The sequence below is a fragment of the Prionailurus bengalensis genome, chromosome A2, assembly GCF_016509475.1.
Source record: "Prionailurus bengalensis isolate Pbe53 chromosome A2, Fcat_Pben_1.1_paternal_pri, whole genome shotgun sequence".
NCBI lineage: Eukaryota > Metazoa > Chordata > Mammalia > Carnivora > Felidae > Prionailurus > Prionailurus bengalensis.
Window position 1 is genome coordinate 113,872,915 of NC_057348.1, and position 21,008 is coordinate 113,893,922.

Here is a 21,008-nt window from a genome sequence, read left to right on the forward strand (position 1 = left end):
GGAGAATCCCAAGCAGGCTCCACACTGTCAGCGCAGAGCCGGATGTGGGGCTCGAACACACAAACCCTGAGATCATGACCTGAGCTGAAACCATGAGTCAGACGCTTAACTGGAGGCTTCACCATCTGAGCCACCCATGTGCCCCCTAATTTTAACTATCTGTAAAATTGATGTGGAAATGTTTAGGCTTGCTACTTTTATAAATTTCTTCTTCTGTAAGTAGGAGACACATCCAGGTACATATATGGTTCCGTTTTCTTATCCTATATTAAAATTGTGTATGTAGTTTGTACATTAAAATAGATTGTATATATATATATATATATATATATATATATATATATATATACTGCACTTTTTACCAATTCACTGTATTATGACAATTTCGTTACTGTGTTTTTCACTTCCCTATGTAGGCTTAGGATGGGCAGAATTAGTTTTCTGCAGTGAAGAATTATTAATATTCACTCCCCACATCAACTTTTTCTCTTCTTCTAATTTTTAGGCTGGCTTAAAAATGAATTATGGTGGGAGCCCATTTTCTCACTTTGAAGTGAGAAGTCACAGACTAGCAAGGAGAAGAGATTAAAATGACCCATATGGTAATGGATTAGAACTGGAGACATGGGTATAAACTCATATTTAGCTTAAGAGAGAGACAGATAATTATATATAGAAAATATGTATACATATGTGTCAGTGCATAGGTTGTTATACATATATTTCCTTCTTCTGTCTGCCTAGAAGCAAAAACACCCCAATAGCACCAAGCACACCTAGAACCTAGATCTTGGTTTCTAATATCATTCATGAATAAAAGTAATCATGGCTCCTTGCAGAAATGGCTGATTCCAGGACACAAGCAGGGAATACTCAAGGTGAGTTTGGAGAATCTCGCAGTACCAGAAACAAGAAAGGGATTTAAACACACACACACACACACACACACACACACACACACACACACAACATAACCATGGGTGCATGTCAAAGGGACATAGGAGCCAACTGAGAGTATTTCCAATGCTAAGGCTGTAAAAATTTCAGTAACAAATAAACTAAAACTAACAAATAAACTGCATTATAACCCAAACAATAAACATCTCTGAGTCCATACAGATATAAAATTTCGAACAAATACATAAACGGGGAGAAGAGATAAATATCCCATTCTGAACTCCAAATAACTTATGTACATACTCTGCCCTCAAGGACTTGGAACATAACACACCACTACTTATTATCAAGTATGGGCTGCATATGGTGACATGCCTCCAGGGTTGAGTATAAAAGGGAGAAACACAGAGTAACTTTATGGTGGAGAAATGTGATGGACACTATCTCAGTCAGGTGATCAAGGTCAACATCAACAGGGGTAAGTACCCTTTATATAATGTGATGGAAATGGCACTTTTTCCCTTCCTTCCCAAAACACATAGTCTGGTCTAATCACGAGACAAATATCAGACAAAGCCCAATAGAGGGATATTCTACAAAACACCTGACCAGTACTCTCAAAGCACTCAAGGTCATCAACAGCAAGAAAAGTCTGAGAAACAGTCACAGTCAAGAGGAGCCTAAGGAGATATAATGACTAATTGTGATATAGTATCTTGGATAGAATCCTAGAACTGAAGAAGGACATTAAGTAAAAATTAAGAAAATGTAAATAAAAGGTCGACTTCAGTCCCAAATACTGTATCACTATTAGTTCTTCAGTTGTAACAAATGTGCCATACTAAAGTAAGACGTTTAAATCATAGAGGAAGCTGAGTATGTTTGGGGTATATGGGAACTGTCTACCTTCTTTGCAATTTTTCTGTAAATCTGAAACTTCTAAGAAATAAAGTTTACTCAAAAAAAAGTATTATGAAGTACTTATGAAATACCAGATGTTTAGAAAAATGAACTCCACTTCCCAGTTCAGGAAAGGATACTTATCAAAAGAACTGAAGTCCCCTGTGTACCTCTCCTCATTTACACCACCATCTCCCTTCTCACAGAGGCAACTGCTATTTTTTATTTGGTATTCATTATTTCCATGCATTTACTGGTAGCTTTATGATATACTGTTTTGCATGTCTTAAAATGTTGTGTTGATTGCATTATATGACATCTGCTTTGGCAAACATTTCACTCAATATTAAGTTTATAAGTTTCATGTTACATTACAAAGCTCAAACTCATTTCTTTTTTTCTGCTATGGAGCTTTCCTGCATATGAATATACCCAAGTCCACGGATCCCTTTGATAGGCTCTTAGGGTGGTCTACTTCTGTTGAAAGTCCCTCTATTCCCCTTTCATTTGCCCATGCCCTAGGGATTTCCCATGGACAAACCCATTCACAGGACACTCTGCATCTTAGTCTAGCTTCCCAACTTTTCTCCCTCCCCTGCACTTGCTTCCGCTTCCCTTTCCTCTCGTATTGGCCTTCTGGAGCTCCAAAGTCACTTCTCCTCATTATGCACCACAGTTTAGCCCTCATGTCTCCGCCCAGACACAAGCCCCAGAATGACTTAGTATAGTTACAAACCAGCCAAGATCTCAACTGAACAACGCATCCTCTACTTCTCTAGGACCTCCCATCCTGTGTAAAACTATGAAAACAAAAATCCTACGTTAAACACCGCTCTGTTCCAATGTGCTGTAAAATAATCTGAAAGAGAAATATCCATAAGCCTTTTACAAAAAGATATTCAATGACATTGAATAGCTCAACCTATTAGTGAGGAAAGTGAAAATACACTCTTAAATACAATCTTAAGCAGTCGACGCAAAACAAATTTTCAGTAAGTAAAGTTTCTATAAAGTACTTGGCTCTCTAAAACTTGGCAGAATTTGGAAATAAAGAACCACTTGGGTGTCAATCGGGTATCAAGGTGAGCTGCTCCTAAGTGAAAAAGAACACATGCTACTTTTTATGTAATTTCTATATTCTCTGAGTAGATCCATATTCCTCTTCTTTCCATTTAAAACCGTCTACATGGATGGGATGGCTGGGTGGCTCAATTGGTTGAGCGTCTGACTTTGACTTAGGTCATGATCTTGCGGTTCATGAGTTCGAGTCCCACATTGGGCTCAGTGCTGTGAGCACAGATCCTCTGTTCCCCTCTCTCTGCCCTTTTCCTGCCTGTGTGTGTGTGCGCACTCTCTCTCTCTCAAAAATAAACAAACATTATAAATAAATAAATAAATAAATAAATAAATAAATAAATAAAACCATCTACATGGGTAAAAGAAAAGTTTTGTCTTTGAGGGGATTCAGAAAGAGTAAAATTTGGACAAAAGTATCTTCCAGGTAAATGGAATCAGAGTTTGGAAATCCTTCAATTCTAAAACAAGGAGTAATTTTTGATCCTGTAGGTAGTCATCTTGGGGCATTTTCATTGCATTTCAAACTGGAGAGAGTAATATTCCTGGTATTAAGGTACAAAAAAATTAGAATTGAGAGTAGATTTGAATTGAGAGTATTTTTAAAAACTACATAAAACTGATGCTGTTCTCCAGATTAGGAAAACACTTTTAACTCTTAAGGACAATAAGCTTAACAGAAATGGTATTTTTGCAATAATAACCTGGCAACTGCATGTCAAATGTGTGAGAAGGTGACAATGTGTATATGCACTTGCAGGGGAGAGGTGTTTGTGATGAGAAGAGCAGAATCTAGGCTAGAACAGTAATTTAGGTGTAAAACTATGAAGGTTGAGACTGGGGTGGGACAGTGAAAGTGAAGAAAGGTGGAAAAGACTTTAACAGTGAACTGCCCACATCACTTGGCCAGAACCGATCAGGTGTTAAGGGAAAAAAGAGGGGTCAAAGTCATTTCACAATTCAAGTGTGGGGGACCAAGGGAGGTGGCACTGATGACAGGAGGGGCAAGCACAGAGGGGTGCCACTTAGAGCATGCAGGTGACACTCAAAGGCAGCCACACAGAGAGGGCTGGACACAGAACCCTAGATCTCCACATGGACAGTCAGGAGACAGCCACCCAAAGGAGACTGAAGGACAAAATGAAATCAGTGAAGGGGATGGGACAAAACTTAAGTTCCTTAACAGGGAAACTAAAGAAAAAGAATATTCACTTGTCAAATACAGCCCATATGGGGCTTACAGAAGGCTCTTGGCTGTGTCACACACAACAGCTCCTTTTCCTGATTTACACTGTTTACTTTCCACAGTGACATGACAGAACTCTCTGGTGTCCTGCTTTGGTAAGACTTGGAGAATCACCCTGTAGTTCCCTTGGTGGTGGAAGAATGTGGCAGCCTCAGGCCACGATTTACCCAATGAGGGAGGATGAAAAATTGAAAGAAAAGTCAGAGAAAGAATAGCAAACTCCCCTGACTCACAAGTTGGATGCAGCCTGGTCCTGAAAGGACCCACTTCCACATGCTGCCATTTTCTTCTCTTCAGCTCTGATGAGGATGGACATTTGGCTCAGCTGGTCCTTGTTTCCTTCTTCTACCTCTAGAGTTATCATTTATTCTACCTGAAAATTCTCTTTAATATCCTTTTATAAATCTTCCATAACTCTACATTTTCATACTACCTCAAGAAAAATCTACTCCCCACCAGAATTATCTATCCTGTCCGTTTATAAATTTATCAATTTACTGAATGCTCTGACTGAACAGATCTGAGCTGCAATTATCCACTGAGAATGAGTCAGAAATGGGCAGCCACAGAACCACATTCTTCAGCCATTAATTCAGCTGGCATTAACTGAGCACCTACAATGTACCAATCGCCAATATAAGAGCCTGGGATGTAAATTCTAGTAAGACCATGTCACTGTTGCTGAGGAGTCTGAAGTGACAATGAGTGAGTCAGCTTTCCCAGGCTCGCCCTGGAGAAAGGACCATCAACAGAGAGGACGGCCTCCTCTTACAAGGATTTTTATTTTATCACTAGTGCAACAAGGTGTGCTCTGTGAAGGATCTAGATCGAATAAGGGAACCATGGGTTTTTTTGGTTTTGGTTCTGGTTAGTCAACGGTGTTACAAAAGTATGGTCACATTTAGAGTGCGTTATAAACATCGCGTCCAACTTAGTTTGAAGGAGTTGATTTCTGTCCTGGCTGGGTTTAAAAATAAGTTGACTGTGGGCTTCAATAAACAATCAAAGACAAGAAAGCTTTCACATGCAGATTTAGGAAATCGTTACAGGACTCACTGAATATGGAGATTCTATTCTTGCTCTGGGTCTTCGCATCCTCTGTTGAGAATCTAACATTCCTTAGGAGCCTTATCAATAAAGGGAAATAGCAAAAGTAGCTTCATTCCTTTCAGATGCTCTTTGGCACTGACACTTCTTTGCCCTGTAGGAAAATTAGGCAGATTGGACCGCGAGTCCTTAAATTACAAAGAAATAGATGTCTTTATCCACGACTTCGTTTCACAGTAGAGAATCACACATAGGCAACATTACAGCCTCCTTTATGCACCATTGATAGGGTTTCTAGCCTACTTTTCCCTAAGGAGAGGATGACCGGTTGGTGACCATCACCTCCCGCTCACCACCAGGGCAATCTTACTTTGTAATTCAAATAAGCCTCTCTCGGAAAAACAAGTGGAGCAGCCTTAAATCTTCTAAGGCAGTTAAGCAAATTTTGCATTTTATGAGCGAGGATAATCCTTTCGCATTTTCAGAAATAAGTTTACAAGCCCGTGTGCCTGGTGAGCAATGGAAGCCGTGTGACAAATGGGGACACAGAGCGTCCTCCAGGCAATCTGTGTGACACGCAGTAAATCCTCCTGCTTTGGCAGGTCGGCCAGTGTGGTGAGAAAGCAAGATCAATTCTCCCCCGGCCTCACAAAGGATCCTTCATCGCTGATTGCCGTTAGACCAGAGGAGAAGCTTAATGAAGTAGATGCTGAAGGTTGACAGGAGTATTGGAAATGAATATAGAGAAAATGAAAATATTATGCACCAAATTGGCAGCGCAGAAGACCGAGCGACTATTAGTGGACACAAAAATAGAGCGTGGCTGAGTGTTCTCGGGCCAGCTGGTGACTGTAGAGTATCTGTGCGAGGAAGGAGTAAAATGAAAATCCACACATGGGATGGGGAGGGCTTGGAAATCCACGTTAGACCACAGAAAGCAGGGCATAAATTGGAAATTGAGGCCTGCCAGCATTTTGAAAAATAAACACAGTTATGGTGAGAGGGAACGGGAGTATCTGAGCTGGGGAGGAAGGTGAGAGCGGAAAGGCAGAGTAATGAAAGGTAAACACCAAGTAGAACCCGAGAGCAGAAAACCTTTCCTCCCTTATCTCTGGCTGTTTTCTCCGCAGTCTGCTAATTTGTTGCTTGTTTGGTCTTTGATTGGCCACCGCTTTCTATTCTTTTTCTTTCGCATTTTCCTTCTGTGAATTTGCACAAATGTACGTGAAAAATAACATTACAATTCAAGTGGAAAATTATTGCAAAACGGGGAAACATAATGTCTTACAGTTTTCACTGGCATTACTAGCAGGTATATCCAGAGAAATATCAGAGTGACAGAATGGGCAAATAAATGCATCGTAATTAATAAGGAGCATCAAAGTGGCAGGAGGCTACTCTCCTGTGTTCAAGGAAATACGGTCTGGCTGTTTGAAAGAATAAAAATATCACTGAAAAGTGATGAGAGATTCTCTCTCTTAGCGAGAGAGAATCGCTGTCTATTCTGTTTAGCCAAGGCAGCCGGACTGCTGCGGGTAGCTCCTAGCGTCGGTTCCACACTGCTGATGTCAGCCACACAAACGGTGTGGAGACGTTGTATGTGGAGTACTACCACTGTCCTGAGTTCAAGTTAGGACAGAACAACAGGAGCATGCTGCCTCATTCCTGAAAAAATCTCCCAAGGGAAACTTGGCTGCTCAGGAATAACTTGACTGAAATAAATGAACTCTGATGACATCGTTCTGTCAGGAAATTAGAAATGAATGAAACGGGAAGAGATCACACTCTTAGGAGTCAATTCCATGGGCTAGACTTGTTTAAGATAGAAAGGGGGAAGGCGGGGCGGGCGAGGTGCCTGGGGCTCAGTCGGTGAAGCATCCGACTTCGGCTCAGGTCATGATCTCAGGGTTTGTGAGTTCGAGCCCCTCACTGGGCTCTGTGCTGCCAGCTCAGAACTTGCTTTGGATCCTCTGTCTCCCTCTCTCTCTGCCCCTCCTCTGCTCTCACGCACTCTCTCTCTCTCTCAAAAATAAATAAATAAAATAAAATAAAATAGGGTATCCGTGGACACAGATTTAGATATCTTTATCATCACCCCGACAGAGCAAAGGGCAGGAGGACCAGAATGTGCTATGTTAGCTTGATCCACTGGACCACACCAAATGGGAAACCAGCAGTTGGCTTGTAAGATGTCAGGGTTTTCTTGCCTGCCTCCAATGACAAACCTTCAGGTAAAGCAAAAATCTTTTCATTATCCTACAACAGGACTTGGAGCTTTGGTTTCAAATGGAATTCAATCTTCCCACGGGTAAGTACTGGTTTGCTTCCGAGACCGTTTGCCCGGAAGGTGTGCGGGTTTGCATCGTGGAGTTTTGCTCTTTCATTTCCCCAAAGGGTAGTCTCGGGAGTCTGAAGTCTTGACTGGAGGAATCTACATTCCCTCAGCCTCCCTCTGTTACCGGTTTCAAAGATTATGCCAAAGAACAGGATAGAGAAGCTAGCAGAAGGGACAAAGAAGGAGGGGGGAGACGAGGGAAACAAAATGGATTATGAATTTGAAAATTGCCAATTATCTTGTATCATACAGCTCAGAGCCCTGGCACAATGCTCAGCCACAATCCAGATTTTTCAGCTTAAATGGCTTTACATTCAAGCAAGCAAATTAACCATAAAATAGGGAGGGGGGGGGGAAACAAAATATCCCAAGAAAGAATAAACTGCAGATAATAAGCACCAATCTGGTGTTGAATGCAGCCCAAGATACCAATTGTTTTAAGTCACGACAAAGACAGCTGAATGCTCATCTTGTGGGTGCAGAGCGAGGATGATTGCCTGCCATGAGTATCTTCTCTCACAAATAACAGTTTTTTCGCTCTTAATTTTCTGCTAAATTGGAAGCTAACTGCTTCCCACATTGTCATCGGAACACCTGCAGCTGTGCCAGATTTCTGCGCACCATTTCTTTTAGGTAAAACAGCACTCCGCTTCCTTCAGCTCCTCATTATGGCGAGGTCTTCCTTTCACAGCGCTGCAGCACTAATGATTCAGGCAGGCTGGTCAGTCATTAAGTGACAAGCAAATGATACCGTGTGCAACGTGTGAGTAATCGGTCTGAACAAATGAAATCACAGACTTGCCTTTCCCATCATTCATTTCACAAACAGTAGCAATGTGCCGCACAGCAGGTAGTTCAGTTAAAACCAGCCCTTGTAAAACAAATTTCCTGCAGCCGTTTTAAGTGAAGGCGCAGGGCTGGAGGCTTCAGCCCTGGCTTGTGCCCGGAGGAGTTAAAGGTTGGGGTGCAGGGAGGCGTGGAGAGGAGAGCCTGGTACATACATTAGAATAATGAAGGGTTTCGTGTCTTATTGGTATGTTTCCCGTTTGTATGGATCTCAGAAATGACTGTCGGATTAGCAAACCCAAAACATACAGCATCCGGTTCTCTGGGTGCCTTGTCACGAGGTAGCTGTTAAAGAGACTGAAGCGAAGTTCCCAAATAAATAATTCTAAATTTGGAGTCATGAAGACATCACTGTAAATCAGACGGACTGCTAGGAAGCTAGTGCTGCAAATCGCAGTGATAAAGAGCTTCGTGGCTTTTATTTTCACAGTAGATCCCCTTTGGATTCATCAGTTATTTTGCAAACAGCGCAACTGGCTGCTAATAGAAATCCAACTTGCACGCTAAAGCTGAAAATGAGTTAGAATAGCCTGGGGAAAAAAGATATAAAATGAGAGAGGACGACAGAGAAATCTCCATGGTCCCAAACTTGGAAACTTCAGGCAGGCCTCTAGCTACTCTGTCCCGGGACAGGGACTGGGGTCTCCAGTAGGCTGCGCTCACACTGCCATCCACACTGGCTCTCTCCTGCCTGAGGCCCTGGCAGGTAGGTGAACCAACTACTTTTTGGTTTCACGTGTGCTCTGAGTGTTTTGCAGGCACACTGTTGGGCTGCGGGACGAGAGCCCGGCAGGAGCGCCACATCAGCAATCTTCTTTCCACACACCATCAGGAATCAAACTGAACAGGGTCTTGTAGCTGGCACCTATTTTTCCCCTTTCTGGCAATCCCCATCTGGCTTCAAACTTACTCATCACGTCCTCTTAGGCAGCTGGCAAAAGCTCCCGGGAAGGGCCTGGGCAATCTGGCTTGACTGGAACCCATGTGATGTATGTACACTGAGAAGCTATGTGAGAGGGTAAGGAAGGATGCCCACGGCCACCAGCTCTGGCATCCCCCAGGGCTGGGCTTGCATTTGGGTCTTCCTGGATCCTTACAGATAAAATTTGGGGTCCAAATGTTCCCTGATACACTGGGTAACATAGAATGGGTCACAGGGAGTGAAAGGAAGAATGCTCCTCAGTCAAGAAAAGTTGAACATCATGGAGTTTCTTCTGGAATAAGTTCATGATCCTGGTCTGGAACCCCTTTGTGGATAGAATCAAACTAAGGTTCTTAGAAAAAGATAATGTAATACGGCATTCTTGCAAATAGGTAATAAGGGGTCCATTGCAAAGAAGGCATCCTTGCAAAAGGACGATATACTATACCTTCAACCCCACTGTCCATCTGGGCCCAGTGATGAGTTTATCAAAATAGGACTAATGCAGGGACACCTGGGTGGCTTCGTCAGTTAAATGTCTGACTTCGGCTTAGCTCATAATCTCATGATTGGTGAGTTCGAGCCCTACATCGGGCTCGGGCTGTCAGCACAGAGCCCACTTCAGATCCTCTGCCCCTCCCCTCACTGCCTTTCCCCTGCTCTCAAAAATAAACAAACATTAAAAAAATAAGACTAACACAAAGCTGTCTTTGACTTGCAAGAAGGGTGTACAGATATTAAAAGTTTCCCATGATATTGAATTAATGCACGCTTCTCATAGTCTAGGAAACTGTCGAAAAGACTGCCCCCTCTGTGCTTGCCCTCACGAGGGGTAACCACTGTTATGAGGTATGTTGTATATTACCCCAGGCATTTTCTATGCATATACCCACACACTCGTGGATGTAATCATACTCCCTATCCTGTTCTGCAACTGATGGAGACACAATGGACACCTTCCCATGTCAACGCACGTAGATTTCTCTCATTTGCTCTAACATCTACAAAATTCTTTAACCTCTGGGTGCATTGTAAGTTGTTTTCAGTAGTCTCCACACCCAGTTATAGGGCTTGAACTCAAGACCTGAGATCAAGAGTCAGATGCTCCATTCACTAAGCCAGCCGGGCGCTCCACATTTTAATTTGACCACTCTCCCACCAGAGGATTTCCAGTTCTTCCTCTACTGAAAACATGTACATTTTCTAGTGAAAATCCTTACATATATCTTCATGCATATGTGAGTATAATTGTAAGGTAAATCCCTAAAAACAGAGTTACCAAACAGTACAATCCTGGCTAATCTGACAGTGGGTTGGTTTTCACTTTAGTCTTATTTAACTAAACATGAGGATGAGAATTTCTTCATGCCTCATTTGTGATTCTCTTTCTTGTTTGTGGCTTATTTGCCCATTTTCAGTGAGTTTGATGGTCTTGTTGATTTATAAAAGCACCTTTTTAATACATGTTTATCCAGATTCTGTTATGAGTACTTTTTTTGGGTCACATTTGACTCTTTCCTAATGGTTTTTACCCTAAAGAAATTTTTGGTGGCTTATGCAGATGTAACCATTCTTACCTCTTATGACTTTTGGAGTTTTCATTATGTTTGAAAAGGCTTCTCTACTCTAGTATTATAAAAACAGTCACTTCTTTATTTAAGAGTGTTTATGGCTTTATCCATATGGGATGAGTTGTAGTTGAGAAGGGAGTGAGAGACCCAGTTTCACTTTGTTTCCACATGGTTGGCCATTATCCCAACACCGTTTGTTCTGTAGTCTGTCTTAAAGGGCAGTATGACCACCCCAGACTGTCATCTCTTAGACATATTTTAAGCCTGCTGCTTTATCATGCGTCTAGTCATGAACACTCAAAGCTACATATTCTTAAGTTAGGTCCTTAAAGGTCAAAAATCTCTACTTCATATAATCAAGATGTTTTAAGCTTGTTTCAAAATTCTGGGATTTAGCAATTCTATTGGTGCCGGGTTGCCTTTTGATTTAAGAATAGAACACTGTTGGGGTGCCTGGGTGGCTCAGTTGGTTTAGTGTCCAAATTCAACCGAGGTCATGGTCTCATGGGTCGGGGGTTCGAGCCAGCATCGGGCTCTGTGCTGACAGCTTGGAGCCTGCTTCGGATTCTCTGTCTCCCTCTCTCTCTCTGCCCCTCCCCTACTTGTGTGCTCTAAAAAAATAAACATTAAATTTTTTTTTTTAAAAAATAGAATAATGTCCACAATCTTGTATTCAGCTGCCTGAAATGCAAAAAGTTCAGAAAGCCCATAAGTTTTTTTGTCATAATTCACTTGATGGCAAAATCTAAACTTACCCATCAGAAAGTTATTTATAGCCTCTATTCTACTTAGTCTGAATATCTATACCTTTCACTGTGGACCTCGATACACAAGTATGCACACTGTATATTATTCTTTACAAATTGAAAACAGTATGAATTTCAAAAACATAGCTGGTCTTAAGGATTTTGCAAGGGGGATTGTGGCTCCGTTGAGTCATTTTGGCACAAAAACAGACACATAGACCAATGGAATAGAATAGAAACCCCAGAACTAGACCCACAAACGTATGGCCAACTCATCTTTGACAAAGCAGGAAAGAACATCCAATGGAAAAAAGACAGCCTCTTTAACAAATGGTGCTGGGAGAACTGGACAGCAACATGCAGAAGGTTGAAACTAGACCACTTTCTCACACCATTCACAAAAATAAACTCAAAATGGATAAAGGACCTAAATGTGAGACAGGAAACCATCAAAACCTTAGAGGAGAAAGCAGGAAAAGACCTCTCTGACCTCAGCCGTAGCAATCTCTTACTCGACACATCCCCAAAGGCAAGGGAATTAAAAGCAAAAGTGAATTACTGGGACCTTATGAAGATAAAAACCTTCTGCACAGCAAAGGAAACAACCAACAAAACTAAAAGGCAACCAACGGAATGGGAAAAAGATATTCGCAAATGACATATCGGACAAAGGGCTAGTATCCAAAATCTATAAAGAGCTCACCAAAATCCACACCCAAAAAACAAATAACCCAGTGAAGAAATGGGCAGAAAACATGAATAGACACTTCTCTAAAGAAGACATCCGGATGGCCAACAGGCACATGAAAAGATGTTCAGCGTCGCTCCTTATCAGGGAAATACAAATCAAAACCACACTCAGGTATCACCTCACGCCAGTCAGAGTGGCCAAAATGAACAAATCAGGAGACTATAGATGCTGGCGAGGATGTGGAGAAACGGGAACCCTCTTGCACTGTTGGTGGGAATGCAAATTGGTGTAGCCGCTCTGGAAAGCAGTGTGGAGGTTCCTCAGAAAATTAAAAATAGACCTACCCTATGACCCAGCAATAGCACTGCTAGGAATTTATCCAAGGGATACAGGAGTACTGATGCATAGGGCCACTTGTACCCCAATGTTCATAGCAGCACTCTCAACAATAGCCAAATTATGGAAAGAGCCTAAATGTCCATCAACTGATGAATGGATAAAGAAATTGTGGTTTATATACACAATGGAATATTACGTGGCAATGAGAAAAAATGAAATATGGCCTTTTGTAGCAACGTGGATGGAACTGGAGAGTGTGATGCTAAGTGAAATAAGCCATACAGAGAAAGACAGATACCATATGGTTTCACTCTTATGTGGATCCTGAGAGACTTGACAGGAACCCATGGAGGAGGGGAAGGAAAAAAAAAAAAAGAGGTTAGAATGGGAGAGAGCCAAAGCATAAGAGACTGTTGAAAACTGAGAACAAACTGAGGGTTGATGGGGGGTGGGAGGGAGGAGAGGGTGGGTGATGGGTATTGAGGAGGGCACCTTTTGGGATGAGCACTGGGTGTTGTATGGAAACCATTTTGTCAATAAATTTCATTAAAAAAAAAAAAAAGAGTCATTTGTCTTACAAGGAAGCAAAAACTTCCCAATAAGAGGAATGGATTGGAAAAGGTAAGGGTTAATGGGAAGAAGGGAGCAGGGAAGGGAAAGGATAAAAATTGCAAAAAACTGGAGCAGAGAAAATGCTTTCACAGATGACTTCCTATTTAAAGCTGCAAGAATGCATACCAATCAGACTTCAAGCTCACTGATATTAGTCTAAGGTTTTATTAAGTGAATAGCCATAAGGAAGCCACTCAGATCCCTTGCAAAACAAAAGAAACCAAAAGGGCACGGAGATATTTAACGTTATCAGTAAGAAAAAAAAAAGTCATCATTACTATCATACTAATAAAATCATGTTGCACTTTTCCATTTCTTCAAGGATCTTGCAACGCTTCTTGGTACTATGGGTTTAGGTTTCTGTCAAATGGCAGGTCTTGGACACAGATTCTCCCAGACACACTTTGGGGTGACTCTGGGGTTTTCATTATGTTTCAGAAGTCTTCTCTACACTAGTATTCTAAAAATAGTCCCCCCCCCTTTTTTTTAAAGAATCTTAATGGATTTTTAGAACCATGGCATAGGAAGCCAGAACCCTCTCAGCTATGGCTATTTGATCCACAGGATCAGAAACAAAACAGGCAGTTGGCCTTTTCTTAGCTGAAACCAAATAGAAGTAAATAAATAGGAAGGGAAGAAAAGATCTAAAGGTTCACAATCTTGGTTGCCCATTAGAGTCACTGTTTAAAAAATGTCCAGTACAGGTACACTTCCCCTCAAACTTGAATGTGATCAGAATCACCTTGGAGCTCTAGTTCACAGAGTGCTGTGCCCTACCGTCAGAGTTTCTGATTTAGCAGGTCGGGGCTGGGGCCTAAGAACATGCATTTCTAACAAGTTCTTAAGGGCTGCTGGTCCAGAGCAGTCATTTTGAGATCCTGATTTAGTTAGTATGTGGTGGGACTTGAGTAGTTATTTTTTGGAATTCCCCAGGTGATTCAAATATGTAGTCAGGAGGAGAACAATTGAGCAAGGCAGAGACTTTCCCTACCCATACCTGATCAAGATAGCCCACATCTTTCTTCCATACACAGTAACGAGATAGCCCTCTGTCTCAACTTTAGTGCCTTTTTTTTTAAGCCAATTTTTTTTTTATTAGAGAGAGTGAGAGCTTGAGGGAGAAGGAGGGAGGGAGGGAGGGAGGGAGAGAGAGAGAGAGAGAGAGAGAGAGAGAGAGAGAGAGAGAGAGAATCTCAAACAGGCTCCATGCTCAGAGCAGAGCCCAATACAGGGCTTGATCTCATAACCCTGAGTTTATGACCTGAACTGAAATCAAGAGTTGGACGCTTAACCAACAGAGCTACTCAGGTGCCCTAGTACTTCTTATCTAAGGGGAGAAGGTGCTTTATGGGGTTCTGCAGAGAACAGTAATGATGCTTTATTTAAGGAGAAATGTTTTCCAAGTATACAAATAACTAGGTGATCAGGATATGATTGGGAACAAGATATGGGGATTTTCCATAAAATCTAATTTAAAGCACGTACTTTTTCTCTCTCTGGTCTTAGAAGCATAACTAGAACATTAGAGAAAGTAGGGCTCCTTGTAAAAGGGAGGTAGAGAATTTACAATGGGCTATTGCTTGAGAGCCCACTATAATTTGGAGCATAACCCCGGGCATAAGTAAATTTTGCTTAAAGTTGCAGTGCAGGAGAAATTCCAGAGACTGTGCAAATGATACCGTTAGAAAAGATATGTACATAGTGATGACTGTCAGTTCATTTCTGGAAACCCAATAATCTACTCTTACAAAAGATTTTTTAATAGGATTGTAAAGATCAATGCCAACAGCGAGCTAGGCATTTGCTTTAAAATTTCACATTAACTCAAGATTTTTGTTTGTTATTCCTAAATGCTGGAAAAGGCAAGAGACATCCTCTAACACGCTAATTCACTCCCTGGCAGACGATGACACTAGACTGAGTTGATTCTCCCTTATTTGTTGATTTTTTTTTTTTTTTAATAGTCTCTGGCAACATTGCTTGGCTCTGGGATAATAACCACTCGATACTGCCAAAAAGAAATCTGGGAATTTTCTGATCTGCCTTTGTTTGTTTTCCAAATCTGCTTTGAGGACATGTAGAATTGGTTCTGATGGATCATAAAGGTAAAATTTAGAAAATATAGATTTTGCTTAATGAAACAGAACAAAAAGAAATGCATCTTCAGAATTCACCAATACTGCAAAACTAGTTTATTTCATTTATTAGCCTCTTTATTTGTGCTTATATCAAGCCTTACCACACTTGCTATACATTATATTTCACCGCGACGCAGTCTGAACTCAGGTAAGAACACTTCTGTTAACAAGACAAAGCAACGACAGCAAAGATTGAGGTCTGGCTTTACAAGGAAAGGCTGCATTTAGTTTAAGTAGCAGGAGTGCGTCTTAATTCCTTCTCTAATGTATCTAATTGGGCCCAAGACACTGGGGTTGAGTCAATTCCCCCACTTGGTTGATTTATGAGACAGTGTTTCACCACTCAAGTGAAAACAGGTTTATCAAGTAGTAGATTTATTTATTTGAAATGGAAACAGCTAGAAAGCTAAGAGGGGGATTTTAGTGTTTAACTGCGTTTCAGCCTTTCCCTGCCTTCTTGGTTGAAAACACAGGTCACTGCACTGCAGAGGAGAAGATAGGGTCAACATTGCTAATAGTCCATCAGTCCTTCATTCAGTGGCCAGGAACATATACTGAGGATTTCCTTTGAACTTCCTCCGCCTATTTGAGGGTCACTTTGCCACTTATACAACCTCTACTGGGTAGATAGGAAGGGTAAGTAAAGGTAAAATGCAAACCATTCAGTTTTGCTCTTTGCTACTTGTAGGTTGGAGGCAGCTTAAAACAAAGCTTGCCTGTCTGAAGTCAAATTCTAATTTGGTGACAGATCAGAGCTCCGGTCCCCTACCCCATTCTCAGTTAACACTCTCACAGCAGGGAAGTAGACTGGTGGGGGCTCTGTGACATCCTCTCTGGCTGATCACTGCAAAGTCCTTAGTGTCTCTGATGGTGGGGCACAGCAGCTTAACTGGGAGGTTTTCTTTCTCGAATCCTTTTGATTTCTCTCCTCACTGCCCGCCTACCTTGGCATGCTGTGACGCTGGGCTGACAGTTAGGGACTAGGACGCCTCCCTCTCCAGGTCCTGAAAGCCAGGAGAGGCCATCTTACTACAGAGTCTGCTGCCCAACACAGAGCCCACACCACTCCCCACCACTTAACACATCATCATAGAAGCTCCTCTGCTTCTGCCCCAGTGTAAATGTCTAGGTTTCCCTTGGCTTGTATGAGTTTTGACTCATTTTCCAACAGGTTCCTAATCCCCTGCTTTTCCCTAATTCCCGGGAGCTTTGTCCTCAATAACTCAGGCCCTAATCCACAAAGGATTGTGACTTGCTCTCCCTTCTATCATGTTCAGGAATATGTATCTTAACAGGTTGGCTTCTTGCTTTTGACAAAGCTTAGAGTCAACCCTGGAATAATGTGTCATTTGAGACAGGCATTTGGAATGTTCGCTGCTTAGCATACAGAACCTGGAACTTCCCCTGAGACAACTATTTGATACACATAACCGCCAAAGGACAAGACTGGAGCACAAAGAAGCCACGCACATCAGTTAGGAAAAGGCAAACAATCCACAAGACAAAGGGGCGAGAGGAAATGAAAGGGTCATTGAAAAAAAGAAAACCTGAAGTATCAATAAACATTTGAGAGGAACCTCAATCCCACTCATGATCAGGGAAATGTAAGTAAAACCACCATTAGATTAGCAACATTTTAAAATTCTTAAAAAAGTTTTAAAAGTTGGATCATATAAACTAGTGATAAGGATAGGGATGGGAATGAATATTTCCAGGTCCAGCTGGTGAGAAAGCAAATTGTCTAGTCACTGTGGAGAGGATATGGCAATGGCAGGGAAGTTGATGATATACTTGACACATAGCCCAATATTTTTTCCCAAAGTATAGATCCTAGAGAATCTCTCAGATAGACACATGAAGTTGTTTACAAGGATGCTCATCAAAACATTGCTTGCAGGGACAGAAAGAAGTGGAAACACTCTAAATATTAATCAACAGGAAATGGATAAACCATTGTATATATTTATACAATGGAATAGAATACAGCATTTCAAATGCATGATTTAGAGGTACATGTATCAACATGGATAATTCTTGAAAACACAATGGAGTATACTACCGTTCATCTAGAGTGTTAAAAGCACAGAAAATACTATAGTATGTTCACTATTTCTAAATGTATATGTATGTATTCAAAATATTACAACATAGGGGGTGCCTGGCTGGTTCGGTGGGTAGAGAGTGTGACTCTTCATGCTGAGGTTGGGTGAGGTTGAGCCCCATGTGAGGTGTAGAGATCACTTAAAATAAAATATTTTAAAAAAACATAGAATAGGTAAGCATCACCATCAATACTGTGGTTACCTCTGGAGAGAGGGGGAGGGATGGGTAAGGGTAAGGGCTGCAATGGAGGCTCCAATCATATCCAAAAGATGTTATTTAAAAAATAAAACAAAATGTTCATATATATTAAATATGGGTAGGCATGGATGTAAGTGCATTTCTCTGTATCTGAGATAGTTCTTTCTCTTTTCTCATAATTATCACAATAACTTCCATTTGGTCAAGAATGGATCTTGCAATCTCTTGATAGGACAGATATACCTAACAACTCAACTCTAAGTTTCTTCTTCCTTTCTGGTTCTTGGGCCTCTTCTCCTGGGCTTTTACATGAAGCCCAGGGATGGAACCAAAATTCGTCAAGTTGTACATGCTGGGCAAATACAGTGCCTTCGACTACCAACTTCTCCTCAGGCTGGGCTACGAGTCAGTGCTCAGACACTTCCAGAAAACTCTTTTTGTCTCATTCTCCTTTAAATGCTACATAGGAAGAAACAAAAGGAGATGCCCCCCATGGCTTTAAGTCAAACCCTTAATTTTATTTGAATATAGTTTTTGTCGTTTAATTACTGCCATTTTTTCTTTTCTTTCCTTTTTTTTTTTTTAAGCTTCCAGATTGCTGTGTAATTTTTGCATCTATGCAGATTAGATGAAGAGTCCAGGAAGACCAGCCACATAATTAAGGACAGAATGTAATCTTCACTTTTACAACCATCTTTCCCCACTTAAAATATGACATTTTCGGTTTTCTAATCATACATTTTTGGCTTCCAGGTTTTCACTTTAGGCAAATATTTTCTGCTCGAAATCTGCTGCACTGAATCTGCAGCCTCTCAAGTAAACATGGATTTGAGTTGACAAATTCACTGGCATTTTTGCTCAGAATCCAATTTGAGGAAGAAACAGTGGAGACCATAGGAGAAAGTCCTCCCTCATTCAGGGCTCTTCCTTGAGAGCGTCTGTAAGACCTCAAGTCAGACGTCGTTATAGATTTGGAAAGGCTTCCTTGCTGCTCCTGGATGTCTTTTTGTTGCCTACCTGACCTGTGAGGGTGAATTGCTTCAAGAGAAGTCAATGCACCAACAAGGAGTGATCAGTATCTAGAAAACGGGTGGCATACCCAAGTTTGGGAATTAGAGGAAAGTTTGATATAGGGAATATTTACAAAGATGTCATCAGGGTAAAGGAGAGCACAAGATTAGTGCCCCTCACGCTGTTACCACCCAAGGGCTTCAACTGGCAAGAAGGAGGGAGTGGCCACCGAGAGCCAGAGAGAGGTGTGCATAACAGGTAGATACTCTGACAAAGTTGACGCTGCAGGGAGGGCCCAGGAAAGAAAAACTCAGTCATGCCCTCCTTCCCTCCATCTCTTACTGGTGCTCCCTCTTGGCCAAACCAACCCAACCAGAAGGTCAGGAAACTTGTTGATTTCGGGTCAACCTTCCTGAGCACAGAACAGAACCAATAAGGAGAGGGGTATCACCACACCAGCCTATCCAAAAAAGTTCTCTAAATGTTCTTAGATGTCAACATACTTAACGTTCTACATAGGCTAATGCACATTAGGAATTATTCCAAGGATGATATATTCCCCATTTGGCGAGTTGGAGAAGTCAATTCCTCAGACAACTTACGTATCATGTGGAGATGCTCTGATCCCCAAACTGTTCCTCTAGTAGGGGTTTAACAATCAACCAGCTATACTTTGGACGTACATAGACAATTGATCAGAGGAAGAGGCAGCACATTTTGCACTGACCAGGGGCATAATAAAATAAGAACCAATGCAAAAGGATATAATAATAGCTGATTTGTGACATAAAGAAGAGACCTTGCTTTATACTTCTGTGTTTTGTAAGCACTGACAGTGGAACTTTCTATTGACAGAGATGTCTGGATCATCACAGAAAAAGTGTATTAAATTTCCTCTAATGTTAAGATTTAGTAAAATTTGTATGTATTAGCTAGGATGCATTATTAAATTTGAAAAAAAAAAAAAAACATTGACCGGCTACAAAATACACCATCTCCACAGTAGAGGTGCTACTCACATGAGCACAGCACCATTCCCACCCTCCAGGACCAAAACAAATGGTCCTCTTCTGCCAACTAGGAAAGTAACATCTCAGTTGCTTTCCCTAAAAATGGCCAAAGCCAAACCCACAGGTGGAGACAGCCACATCCTACTCACCCACCTCAACCCCTTGATGGTCCTGTCTGAATACTGTTCCACTTAAACCTCCTTCTCACAGTTAAATGGCATGACACATGTTTTGCATAAAAAAATTCTAATGAGTACAAATATAGTTCACAGAGCCTTCAGAAGAGAGCTTCTATGTAATTAGAAACTCAAAAAATGTTTTACTAAGAAACTCACATTTGAACGGAGCCTTCAAGGATGAGTGGATTCTAACAAGTGGAAAAGACTGGGATGGGCAAAGACTCCTGGGTCAGGGGAACAGCATCTGCAAAGGTAGCAAGTGTTGGTTATAAATGAGATGCAGGTACATCAGGAATATTCTTGGGCTACAGATTTTGGACTTAATTCGGTTAAAATTGGAATGCTACTGAAGGAATTGGGGAAGGTAATGATACAAATAACAAAAATGATCATTGAGATGACTAGCTAACCTTTATTGAGCACTTACTGTATGCCAGACATTGCTTTAAGTCCTTTAAATGTGTTAATTCATCCATTCTCATAATCATCCTATCAAATAGCTGATCTTAACCACTACACTGGGTTAGGTGCCACAGGTGACTTCAAGGTCGTACACTGTCCCTGAATTCATATATTCTAAAACTCATAGAATTTTAGAAGATGCTTGAGGTTATTAGTTTATTGACTCTTCACAATAATGCCATCAAACAGGTTATTAGTTTATCAATGTATAGGCAAGGAAACGGTAGTCGACAGTCCAAGTAACTTGTCTGGATTCACACAACTAGTAAGTATCGGTACTGAAGTATTTGATTTCAAATGGTTTAACTCGAAGAGTCCTTGCTGCTTACCACCACTACACTATTCTCTCACTTAACAAATGTTTCTTGTAAACTTGTTAGCTGTCCTTAACTGGGTTAAAGACTGGGGCCACAAAGATAGATGGGAAATGTCTCTTGTCTCCAAGGAATCCAGGTTTCATGGAGAAGAGAGGGTCCTAGTCACAAGGTGGGGCATCCACCAGGGGCTTTGGGAACTTAGAACTGAGGAGTTCACTTTCTGGAGGGACATCCATGCGAGGTGGCCACTAACTAGGTCAGGAGGACAGCGCACTGGCCTGACTAGAGTTGGAAGAAATCACTGAGCAGGAAGGCAACATCCGTAAAGATGAAGTGTGAGGGGACATGATATCGGTCAGGAAAT